Raw genomic sequence first — 12,961 nt, 5'->3', positions numbered from 1 at the left:
CCAATTTTTTGAATATGGGTTATTCAAAGAGTATGGCAGTGTAGATCTACCATTTAACACATAAGACACTATGAACTCCTCATAAGGTCTGAAGAAGAAGATGGATGGGAAAGGTGGAGGAAAGGAGGGAAAAAAGGGGGTGGGGGGGGGGGGATTATACTTTCGTTAACAGAAATAGAAATACCGAAGTCGGAATTAAACCGTCGTCCCTCATGTCACGGTGCAATGATTTACCAACACAACCCCATCTTCATCCCCATCGATAATGCTCGATATAGAGTCTAAATGTGAGTCATCGTCTCAAAACGGTATTATGCCGGGATGTACCAGATGCTAAAAAACCGAAATTAACGCTAAACTGGTCAACGATTTGAATTAATAGTATTGGTACCCTGAAATATGATATCCATTCTCCTCAATAAAACATACACACTCAACCCAAGTCTGATATTTCTGGCTACAAATTCCATTTTTTAGCAACTTAATTATCCCGACATAATACCGTTTGGAGGCGAGGGGTCACAAATACGAAGTAAAATCGCAAAAATGACATGCTCTGATAAACAATAAACCTCATTGTAAAACTGGGCTACTTGTTACTCTAGCCCCATCAGCAGGCAGGGGTCAATGTGCCCTACTTATAGAATTTATTGTTATTACAATCTTAACAACGAGGGAAGAAATAATATACCTACCTACATGAGTGAAATGATTTCAATACACAAAAGGGTTACTGACCGCTGGTCCCAAAAAACATTTTTTTTTTTTTTGGTTTTATTTAGGGCGATGTCCATACCATTTATCATTGTGATTGACAATGGTGCAAATTGTCTTTTTTTTTCAAACTGACCACCCCAATCATTGCCCCCGTACACACCTACCGTTCTACCGCCCGGTATACCGTTTAGCCCATCAATATTAAAAATAGCACTCCGATCTTAAAGCTAAATAAAAAGTAATTTTGTTAATAAGTGCGGCTATGTGGTCTAGTGGTATGACACTCGCTTTCGGATCGGAAGGTCCTGGGTTCGAGCCTCGCGCTCGGCGCATAGTCCAGTCTTTGAAGCTATTTCCCATAATTTCAAAATGTTCTAATGATCCCAATAGGGCAGATAGAGAAGTCGTGACGTCACTCCATCTACTCTTCCGGTTCAAAACTCATTGGAAGTGTGTCACCAGTCTTTCGGACAATGTATAAACAATGAATATGCTACATATTATGACGAATAATAAGGTGGCATAACTATTTTGGTAGAAGGATTCACGGGCAGGTTCTAAGGATTACAGTACGTAAAAGATGGAGCGAAGATGGATGATCTTTATTGATGACCAGAATTTTTTAAAAATATACATAATGATGAAATCTTTCTGAAACTAGAATATTAATGCGCATGATCCATATTTCTTTTCCATGTGCTCCAGGTCATTGGTCACATTGCAAAGTGTGCTTAAAATGACCCACATAGTGAGAAGTATTCACAGCTCTTGAAAAATCATACATCACGATTGGTCATTTTGTACAGCTTGACACACGGGTATATTTACAACTTTCATAACAAAGCAGTGTGTTTACATTTGTTGAGAAATATCCAATCTTTGGACGTCAACAAATCATGTGATTGATGACTAGGTTGGACGGAAACATGAATATAGATCGCTCCCATTACACAATATATGTATCCAGTCCCCAGTAGGACGGATTTCACACTTCCAAATGAAAAAGGAACAAGGAAGTTTTTGTTTTATACATTAAACTTTTCTACCCTACAGGGAAGAAAAGTCGTGACATCAAAACTCTTTTGGTTTTACACTTCTAAGGATATGTGACCCTTCGCCTCCAAACGATATTATGTCGGGATTATTCAGATGCTAAAAATAGAATTTGTAGCCAGAAATATCAGACTTATGTTGAGTGTGTATGCTTTATTGAGGAGAATGAATATCATATTTCAGGGTACCAATACTATTAATTCATATCATTGACCAGTTTAGCGTTAATTTCGGCTTTTTAGCATCTGGTTCATCCCGACGTAATACCGTTCTGAGACGATGAGTCACATATTTTGAACCAGTACTTTCGACATCACATTATTGTAGGGGACAGGGCAGCGTGGCTCAGCATTACGGTCTTTGCTTCGTACCCAGAAGGTACCGAGTTCGATCACCCGTCGCTTGTGTTGTGTGACCTTGAGCAAGTCATCTCGCCCTAGCTAAATTTGCGGCGCTGTACTGCGGCTAACGCTCGGGTTATTCCAGTCTTACCTTGGAATAGACCCTAGAGAAAAAATTCTTCTATGGGATGAATAAAGGGAATTTGATTTTTAATGAATTGTTCCCAATAGTTTGTTCGCCAGATTCAGTACACTTTTCATACATTTTTTAAACATTAGTGAGTCATGTTACAAACACATTGTATAGTACCATCACCATCGTTAACATATTATAGCCTGACACTAGAACCCTCTAGGACTGGCAGTTTGACGTCATTTTTTAGGTTTATGTAGCGTCTAGTGAGTTGTCGTTAGTAGAGCTCAAGGAAACAAGTTATTTCATTGGTTGAACTATTGAATACAACTCACGATTTGTTTTATTTTGTGGCAAAAGACTGGCATTTTGACGTCATATTTTGGTCAGTGTCAGGCTACGTAGCCATCGTTAAGTTATAGCCTGACACTGAAATCACTTGGCTAAGAAGTTCACAACATTGCCATCCGGAAGTAAAACTGGCCAACACACAAAACTGTGTGTAATCATGATCGTTTATACTCTGGTTATTACAATTTAGTGAGAACTACTCATAAACGCAGATGGCAAAAAACAATAACAAACACCTGAGTGACGTCAACTTCGAATTATCTATCGATCACTCCCATGAACAACAGACTCACCTCGACATTTTTAAATCTAAAATTATGTCACTAAGCGGTGTCTAAATTTTAATCCACAAAGCAAAGTTGAATTACGAAATAGCATTGCGCGCACGCCTAAAACTATAGATAAAATGCGCTTGGCCAAGGAGTTCACAACATTGCCATCCGGAAGTATAACGGACCAACACATACATTCTGTGTAACCATGAACTTTTATAGTCTGGTTAATACAGTTTAGTGAGAACAACTCACAAACGTGGATGGCAAAAAACAATAACAAAGGCCTGAGTGACGTCATCTGCATACTATCTATAGAGGTCTTTCGGCGTGTTTGGCGTGATAGCATTGTGATAAAAATAGAATATTATGATAAATATTCAGCAATGCACATAATGTTAAACGTGACTCAGAATTGTAATATAATATGCACTTATTATTAAAATGGCCACATTGGAAATTCGGGTTCGCAAACTATAATATATATATATATATATATATATATATATATATATATATATATATATATATATATATATATATATATATAATAAACGCGTTACGAATGTTAAACACTCAAGACGGACAAATGCATGACAACACACGCATACACACACAGACAAACTTCAAACACATTCACACACGTAATATTATATCCTCTAACACACATACCTATTGTGTAATAATATCAAACATTTTAAAGAAGAACGGAACAAGTAGGTGTGTATACATATTATACAAAAAGATCCATTCAAATATCAAACCTATTATAAATCATAATATATAGAAATCCTCTGTCAATGTATAATTACATGTGTGAGTGTTTGTGTGTGTGTGTGTGTTTGTGTGTGTGTGTGTGTGTGTGTGTGCTATATACCGTGGGACAGTTATCTGTGTATAATATGGATATTATAAGAATTTATAACATCGTGACTGTGTGTGTTCCATTGTATGTTTACATACCAATAACCTATAATCACGTGACTCTTACATAACACATAACAGAAGATAAAAATTTTTGATTCATCACACGGGTCTACCTTGTTAATCTTGTTTTGATTTTTTCCCCTTTTTATTTATTATTTTTCAATCCTTTGCTCCAGGAATGTTTACAATTCATTTTACACTCATTTTAGATGACGATCTTAAGCCAATGCTTACAATAATCATGATGATGATGCTTGAATGAATGAATGAATGAATGAATGAATGGATGGCCAAACTAGGTTTTGAAGATAATATTATTATTGTCAAATTCAATAACAAAATCTCTAAATTAATAATATGTTATTTCCTGTTAAGGCTATGTTAAGCTATGCTTCTAGTTTCTTTAGATTTAATTATATATTTTAAGGCTATAGAGTGACATTGTTATCGCACTGGGTGGATTTTAAAGGGAGGAAGGGAGGGGAAGCGGAAAGGTTTGTTGATGATAAATGATGGATGGAAATTTGTTTTTGATTCAGTGTTGATGACAAAAATAGTAATGGTAGTAATAATAATAATAATGATAATAAAAATAATAGTATAATAATAATAATAATAATAATATAATAATAATAATAATAATATAATAATAATAATAATAATAATAATAATAATAATAATAATAATAATATAAAAATAATAATAATAATAATACTTTTTTGCGTTTCTTTGATTCGTTTTATTATTATTATTATTATTATTATTATTATTATTATTATTATTATTATTATTATTATTATTATTATTATTATTATTATTATTATTATTATTTTATTATTATATTATTATTATTATTATTATTATTATTATTATTATTATTATTATTATTATTATTATTATTATTATTATTATTATTATTATTATTATTATTAGTAGTATAGTAGTAGTAGTAGTAGTAGTAGTAGTAGTAGTAGTAGTAGTAGTAGTAGTAGTAGTAGTAGTAGTAGTAGTAGTAGTAGTAGTAGTAGTAGTATTTATGGCCAGCAAAACATAAAGGTAGCATGGTGGTAAACACGACAGGATCTTATAGATAGAATGCGCTTGGCCAAGGAGTTCACAACATTGCTATCCGGAAGTATAACCGACCAACACACAAACTCTGTGTAACCATGAACTTTTATAGTCTGGTTAATACAGTTTAGTGAGAACAACTCACAAATGCGGATGGCAAAAACAATAACAAAGGCCTGAGTGACGTCATCTGCATACTCTCTATATGAAGTGAGAATTAAATCGATCCCCGATTGTAAAGGGTTGGAGAAACTAATCAGATTAATTTTTTTTTAATAAATGATCATACACGACTTTCAATTCTTGAAATTATGTTGTGTTATCTTGTTTTACTTTGTTCTGAATTGTTTGTTGTTGGTTTGTTGTCTTGTTTGTTTGTTTGATTGTTTTTGCTGGGTTTTTTTTGTTTGTTTGTTTGTTTTGTGGGCGGGGGGGGGGGGGGGGGGGGGGAAGGGGGCGGTTGGTTTTTCTATTTTTCATCGGGTCAGTTAAAGATAATACAATTTAGAGGTATAAAAGGATAATATTTCATGTAAGGTGAGAATAGAATAGAATCGAAAGCCGCTTGTAAAGGGTTAACCAATTTTAATTCGTGAATTATCGTTGTCTATTTTGTTTTAAAAAATATTTCATTACTGTTTTTCTTCGGGGGGGGGGGAGAGAGAGAGAGAGAGAGAGAGAGAGAGAGAGAGAGAGAGAGAGAGAGAGAGGAGAGAAGAGAGAGAGAGAGAGAGAGAGAGAGAGAGAGAGAGAGAGAGAGGGGGAGCTATTAATGAGGAAGACACTCAGCAGTAGAGCTGATAAGATCTTATTTCAAATGAGAACAACTTCGAACCCGGATTGTAAAGGGTTGAGAAAGTATTCAGGTTAAGCAAATGCGATTAGTGAATGAATACACGCGTAGATACATATACTACCGTACTTTGGAAAAAAATCATATTAAAAAATTTGGCCAGAAAACTCGTCCTTCAAATATAGATCGATTTGAAAGACCCTCATCTTGGTAAAAACTCTCAAACCTGGGACTTCGTGAAGAGAGTTATTGAGAGTTTTTACCAAGATAAAGGTTTTTCAAATCGATCCGTGTTTGAAGGACGAGTACTCTGGCCAAATGGTCAAATATGGGTTTTTCCAGAGTACGACAGTATAGAGTCAAGTTTCTCATAGGGCAGCGCTTGTGCTTTACTCTCTCCGCCAACAACCACTCATAACCCCCTTCAAACATAATATCGACATCCTTTACATAGCAGCCTAAAGAGTTTGGTCGGAGGTTCAGATAACTCAATTGGTAGAGCACTCGCTTCAGACGCTTAGGGATAAAGGATCGAGAATGATCTCCGATAATTTTCACTGATCCCTTGTCCACCCAGAAGTGTTTAAGTAGCTGGGTCTGTTAGACATGGCGGAAAGTACTTCGAGATAGACAAGCCTCCTACTACTTGTGTAATCACAAAACACAACATTATTTTATCAATGACTTAGAGATGCTCACGAAACTCTGAAATTGGAGCCAAACATTTTCATTAACTATACCAATCTTTCGTAATAGTAGGCTGGTGTGTTGTTATGGCAACCTCCCCCCCCCCCCCAACCCCCCGCGGGGCCGACATGTCAGTCTATCTATCTATTCGATTCCTGGTCGCCGACAGCAGCAGATACAAAATATAAAGGCTTGTTATCATGTAATCATCCCCCTGAACAAGGAACAGTACATCCGATCATACACACACACACACACACACACACACACACACACACAGAGGGAGGGAGAGAGAGAGAGAGAGTGAGAGAGAGAGAGAAAGATTGATAGATAGATAGAGAAAGAGAAGTGGAGAGATAGATAGATAGATAGATAGATAGATAGATAGATAGATAGATAGATAGATAGATAGATAGATAGATAGATAGATAGATAGATAGATAGATAGATAGATAGATAGATAGATAGATAGAAGAGAGAGAGAGAGAGAGAGGAGAGAGAGAGAGAGAGAGAGAGAGGGGGAGAGAGAGAGGAGAGAGGAGAGAGAGAGAGAGAGAGAGGGGGGGGGGGGGGAGAGTGATAACAAACACAAAGGACAGCCCTATCTTGTCAAAGAATCAGATAATTTGTACGGCATTGAGGTCTTGTATGAAATTCGCCTTCAAACCTATAGATAGTTCGAAGATGACGTCAATCAGGTCTTTGTTATTGTTTTTTGCCATCCGCATTTATGAGTAATACTCACTGAACTGTATTAACCTGACTACAAACGTTCATGGATACACACAGTTTTGTGTGTTGGTCCGTGATACTTCCGGATGGCAATGTTATGAGCTTCTTAGCCAAGCGCATACTATCTATAGATAGAATGCGCTTGGCCAAGGAGTTCACAACATTGCCATCCGGAAGTATAACGGACCAACACACAAACTCTGTGTAACCATGAACTTTTATAGTCTGGTTAATACAGTTTAGTGAGAACAACTCACAAACGCGGATGGCAAAAACAATAACAAAGGCCTGAGTGACGTCATCTGCATACCCGCGTTTGTGAGTTGTTCTCACTAAAATGTATTAACCAGACTATAAAAGTTCATGGTTACACAGAGTTTGTGGGTTTGTCCGTTTTACTTCCGGATGGCAATGTTGTGAACTCCTTGGCCAAGCGCATTCTATCTATAGTCTGGATAATACAGTTAAGTGAGAATTACTCATAAACGTGGGTGGCAAAAAAAAAAAATGCAATAACAAAGACCCGAGTGACGTCAACTTCATTCTATCTATAATATCTCCTTGTTTCGAGTCTAGTCCCGCTCAATGACGCGCAAAGTTGCGTCTTTGATAAAGGTTCTTTACTCATAATATTCTCTCACAACACTCAGGTGTAAAATGATACATGGGTGGCAACAACGTTGTCTCCCACAAAAAAAAAAAAAAAAATCAAAAAAAAAAAAAAAAAAAAAAAAAAAAAAAAAAAAAATCACCAGTTTATAAATGTATCCAACTCGTTTAAAAAATGTCCAGTGTTGCTATTGGGTTGGACTGATTGTAAAGCGTTCTACCGCCACATTTCATTTAAAAGCGCTATATAAACGCTCAATTAAACCAAAAATCTTCGCAACGCATGCCACAAAAGGCCACACATTATTATTATTATTGTTATTATTATTATTATTATTATTATTATTATTATTATTATTATTATTATTATTGTTATTATCATTAATATTTCTTATTGTTATTATTATTATATTATTATTATTTTATTATTATTATTATTATTATTATTATTATTATTATTATTATTATTATTATGATTATTATTATTATTATTATTATTATTATTAGTAGTAGTATTAGTATTAGTATTATTATTATTATTATTATTATTATTATTATTATTATTATTATTATTATTATTTATTATTATTATTATTATTATTATTATTATTATTATTATTATTATTATTATTATTATTATTATTATTATTATTACCATGATCATCATCATTATTATATAACACCCAAAAAATCGATTCATAAAAATAACATATATTCACATAACCCTTAGCTTCTACCATTCTAAACAGCGCTTTGTTCTCCACAAAATTAAATTAATATTATAGACTATTATTATATTTTTGCAATCGTGATAATCATTCACCGGCGTTCATTATCTCTATTCTACTCTGTATATAAAGCGTGCACAATTATGTTAGGGTTTGGTGCCACAGATAACGATCAAAGGGCTTGTATTCATACTCCATATGTATATCATATATAGAAATTATAAAAGCAAAAGCCATGAAATAATAGTGCTCAACTTTTTTATAAAAGGAGCTATTTATAAACATTTCCAGTATGATTATTATTGTTTAACTTCTACAGTGTTGCTTCACGTCACTAGGACAATCTGCGGGAATATATATATATATATATATATATATATATATATATATATATATATATATATATTTGAATCGTGGATACAAATATGGCACGAATTGACCTGAAACATCGATGTAGACTGACTTCAACATCGTGGTAAATATTACAATATATATATATATATATATATATATATATATATATATATATATATATATATATATATACATATCTGGTCGTTTAGTATGAAACTCGCCCGGAAGATCCATCCAGGTTTCAAACCACTCTCTAAACAGCGCTTAGTTCAGTCCTTGGAAATGGCTATTTACTTACACTCTCGAACCGTACTCGGGTATCTAGTGTAAAATAAGAACCTCGCCGTTAAAAAAAAAAGCAGTGTCTCAATCGAATAAAAAACTTGTATATCGCCTAACAGGCGTCATGTCTCGTCCTGCAGGTTAAGTGATTCTGTTGGCTAGGGACCGCTAGTAAAGCACTTTAAGAACGCTTTTCACATCGTCCTACTACTACTACTACTACTACTACTACTACTACTACTACTACTACTACCACCACCACCACCACCACTACTACTACTACTACTACTACTACTACTACTACTACTACTACTACTACCACTACTACTACCACTACTACTACTACTACTACTACTACTACTACTACTAGCACGCTTATTTAAAAATTATATAAAGGCACAAGCATTTTTTCCTCCTTATTTGCTTCATAAGCAAATGTAACGAAAGTAGCAATAACAACAAAGGGGGTCGTTGGTAAAAGAATTGTTTACACCGCCGTGCACGTATTTGCATTATGTGCACGTCGGTTTACACATTTTCATAACATAGGATACTTTTTCATAAGTGACCCCTCGCCTCCAAACCGTATTATGTCGGGATTTTAAGATGCTAAAAATGGAATTTGTATCCAGAAATATCAGACTTCGGTTGAAATTGTATGTTTTATTGAGGGGAATGAATATCATATTTCAGGGTACCAATACTATTAATTCAAATCATTGACCAGTTTAGCGTTAATTTCGACTTTTTAGCATCTGGTTCATCCCGACATAATACCGTTTTGAAACAATGAGTCACATATAGCGGGTGTGTGAAGTCAGATTGTGTTTAGAAATACATTATTCATTACTTTCCATTACTTCTTCTTATCTATCCATGCACGTGTTTCGTCATCATATCGTATTTCTATATAATGCTGGTCATAATAATAATATACAGATAGTATGTGCTTGGTTTAGAAACTCACAGCATAGCCATCCGGAAGTATAACGGACAAACACACAAAAAAACTGTGTAACCATGAACGTTTATAGTCTTGTTAATACAGTTTAGAGAGAATTACTCATAAACATGGGTGGCAAAAAAAAAAAACAACAACAAAGACATGATTGACGTTAACTTTGTTCTATCAATATCAATGCTGGTCGTGATAATGATATAAAAATAGTATGCGCTTTGTTAAGAAACTCACAATATTGCCATTCGGAAGTATAACGGACCAACACACAAAACTATGTGTCACATTGAACGTTTATAGTCTGGTTAATACAGTTTAGTGAGAAATACTCATAAACATCGATGGCAACAGATAATGACAAAAGACCTGAGTGATGTCAACTGGTTCGAATCTTATTGTAAGCGTAATACCACCACTCTTCCGTAAGACTGCACCCATAATTTATGTAAATGATTTTATGGTTTCAGAGCGATGGCATCTTATTTTATAGTTTAAATATATTATTATGCTGGTCGACATCAAAGGCCATCCATCCTCGCTAGCGGTCTACATACTTTTTTCAAATAAATAAAAAATAATAATAAAATAAATAAATAAATAAAAAATAAAATTCCCTTTATTCATCCCCAAGGGGAAATTTGTCTTTAGGGTCTATTCCAAGGGAAGACTGGAATAACCCAGGCGTCAGCCGCAGAGCAGCGCCGCAAAGTGAGCTAGGGCGAGGTGACTTGCTCAAGGCCACACAACGCAGCGGCGGGTGATTGAACTCGGTACCTTTCGGGTAGGAAGCAAAGACTGTACCACTGAGCCACGCTGCCCCCAAATTCTAAACCATTTTTTTTTTTTTTGTCCTTTAGTTATTTTCTGTCTATTGACATGTTATTGACGCTAAAACAACTAAATCATACACTACATTGATGCATTCACAAACGCACGCACACACACAAACACACACACACACACACACACACACACACAACAGAAACACACAATATGAATCCCCAGGTAGAGACAGTGAAGAATTGAGCAAAATCATCTTACCTTTTACACAAACAAATAAACAGGCAAATATTTTTACATACACATATTAACACAAACACACACACACATAAACATAAACACACACACACACACACACACACACATAGACATGCAGCAAACAAAATCCCCAGGCAGTTGCGAGTGAGTACTGAATACCATAATATTATTATCTTACCTTTCACAGCGAAGTCAATCTAATCTGTGCGTGGGTAAAATCCTCCACATCGAAAACACAGGACACGCTCTTACAATAGGTACGTACACACTTGAACTCAAAAGTCCGAACGTCGCCTCCTCACCAATAAGATCGGCACATCGACCCGCCACTGACTAAAAGGGTCACACACAATAGAGCAGTAAAGTTAGGTGCCCCAAACGTAAACAATAACAAGTTGCTAGTGATTTCCGTTAGGGACCGGAATAATTTACGCACAATATAGGTCTCCCAATTTTGTAGTTTGAGTTGTAGGCAATACACTTTCAGTATTGAAAATATGTTTACATAAAATCTAACAGTTGCAGAAATAATAATATAAGGCTAAATTATTATGAAAATCAGGCTCCGAATAATTCTCGTTTTGTTCACACCAGCGCAATAATTTGCTCTGGTCTAAAAATAGATAGACTGTAACTTTTGATAAATTTTAGAAAATTTTACCTTTTGTTCCATAAAATATCCATATCTAGACATTATTTGATGCATGATCGAGTATTTATGAATATGTGTTTCTTTTGCCACCTAACAGCCAAATTTTAAAGGTTATTGTTTGCTATTATTTACATTGGAACGTGAGCTGTCAAGACAGGAACATGTGGTTTGCCACGTGCTTCTCGACCTTTGTTTACGTTTGGGGCACCTAACTTTACTGCTCTATAGATTACCCGATTGCGTACCATCAATCAATCAATCGATTAATCAATCAATCAGTCGTATCGATACGATATTGATTATCGATAAAATTTTCACACCATCAGCAAAAAAAATAATGTTTATCTTTAAAGTCAATAGTTAGACAAAGTTATAATAATAATTATTATTATATTAAACTTTTGTTAGTTTCATTACCTGTCCAATTATTTCTGAATTAGTATCACACAAAAATATGTTATTTGAAAATCGCTGGTAAATGAATTTACAACAGTTTTAATCGAAAACAAACAAATCACAATATCAATTCGAATTCATTGGCGATGGCCAAATAATACTGCCAATCTCTTCTTGCTTCAACTTATAATTGAGTTTATGATTTTCTTTAGGGTCAGAAAATCAATTTCATTTCATTCACATTGAAATTTAATAATAAAAACTTAATGCTATTTTGCGCAAATACAAACTACAAACTACTGTATGCTAAATTAAAATCCATGGTGCTTTGTAAACATAATATTTGATGAAGTAAAAAAAAAATTAAATTAAAATGTAACAGCCCGTATAATCACGCAACACACACGCATAATGAAAAATAAACTTTTGATAAAATGTGAATATTATTATTATTATTATTATTATTATTATTATTATTATTATTATTATTATTATTATTATTATTATTATTATTATTATTATTATTATTATTATTATTATTGCTATTACTTATTGCTTAGTCCTGTCTGTCTGAAGTGACACGGCTAAACTAAAAACCTAATAGTAATTAGGTGTGCAGCAGTTGGTGTCGTCTGCTGTAGTGTGCGATGACGATATGGATTGACAGAGTGACATCCCTTGCTTGCCATCGCCAAAAATTCGTGAGGGCATAATAATCATTCGTGAACCAACAACATTCAACAGGCGGCCGGCCAGCCTACGTCACAAATCACAGGTCACAAGCAGTTGTAGTATGAAGTAAGTGTAGTAAGCAGTTAGTTGCCCCGCCGCTGACAAACTCTCTCTCTCTCTCTCTCTCTCTCTCTC

The 12,961-nt window shown here is 34.5% G+C and overlaps 1 protein-coding gene across 5 annotated transcripts in view; it reads right to left on the bottom strand.

Annotated features, from left to right (window-relative positions):
- The window catches only part of LOC144975223 (uncharacterized), a 56,777-nt gene extending 44,024 nt beyond the window's left edge, over positions 1-12,753 (bottom strand). The window contains exons 1-3 of one of the 5 annotated variants that reach the window (XM_078919088.1): positions 12,644-12,740; positions 11,944-12,169; positions 11,225-11,379 (exon numbers count right to left, since the gene is read on the bottom strand). The gene's annotated coding sequence lies outside the window, so the exon portion shown is untranslated. Of the gene's footprint in view, positions 1-11,224; positions 11,380-11,943; positions 12,170-12,643 lie in introns of all 5 variants that reach the window. The other 4 variants (XM_078919091.1, XM_078919090.1, XM_078919089.1 and 1 more) reach the window with 4 other exon arrangements.
- Positions 12,754-12,961: the final 208 nt, after the last annotated feature.

This window comes from Berghia stephanieae, chromosome 6 (assembly GCF_034508935.2).
Source record: "Berghia stephanieae isolate SIO BIC M18660-M18661 chromosome 6, UCSD_Bste_1.3, whole genome shotgun sequence".
NCBI classification, from domain to species: Eukaryota; Metazoa; Mollusca; class Gastropoda; order Nudibranchia; family Aeolidiidae; genus Berghia; species Berghia stephanieae.
The sequence above is the reverse complement of the archived record's forward strand: the minus strand, read 5'-3'. Positions and strand labels throughout refer to the sequence as shown.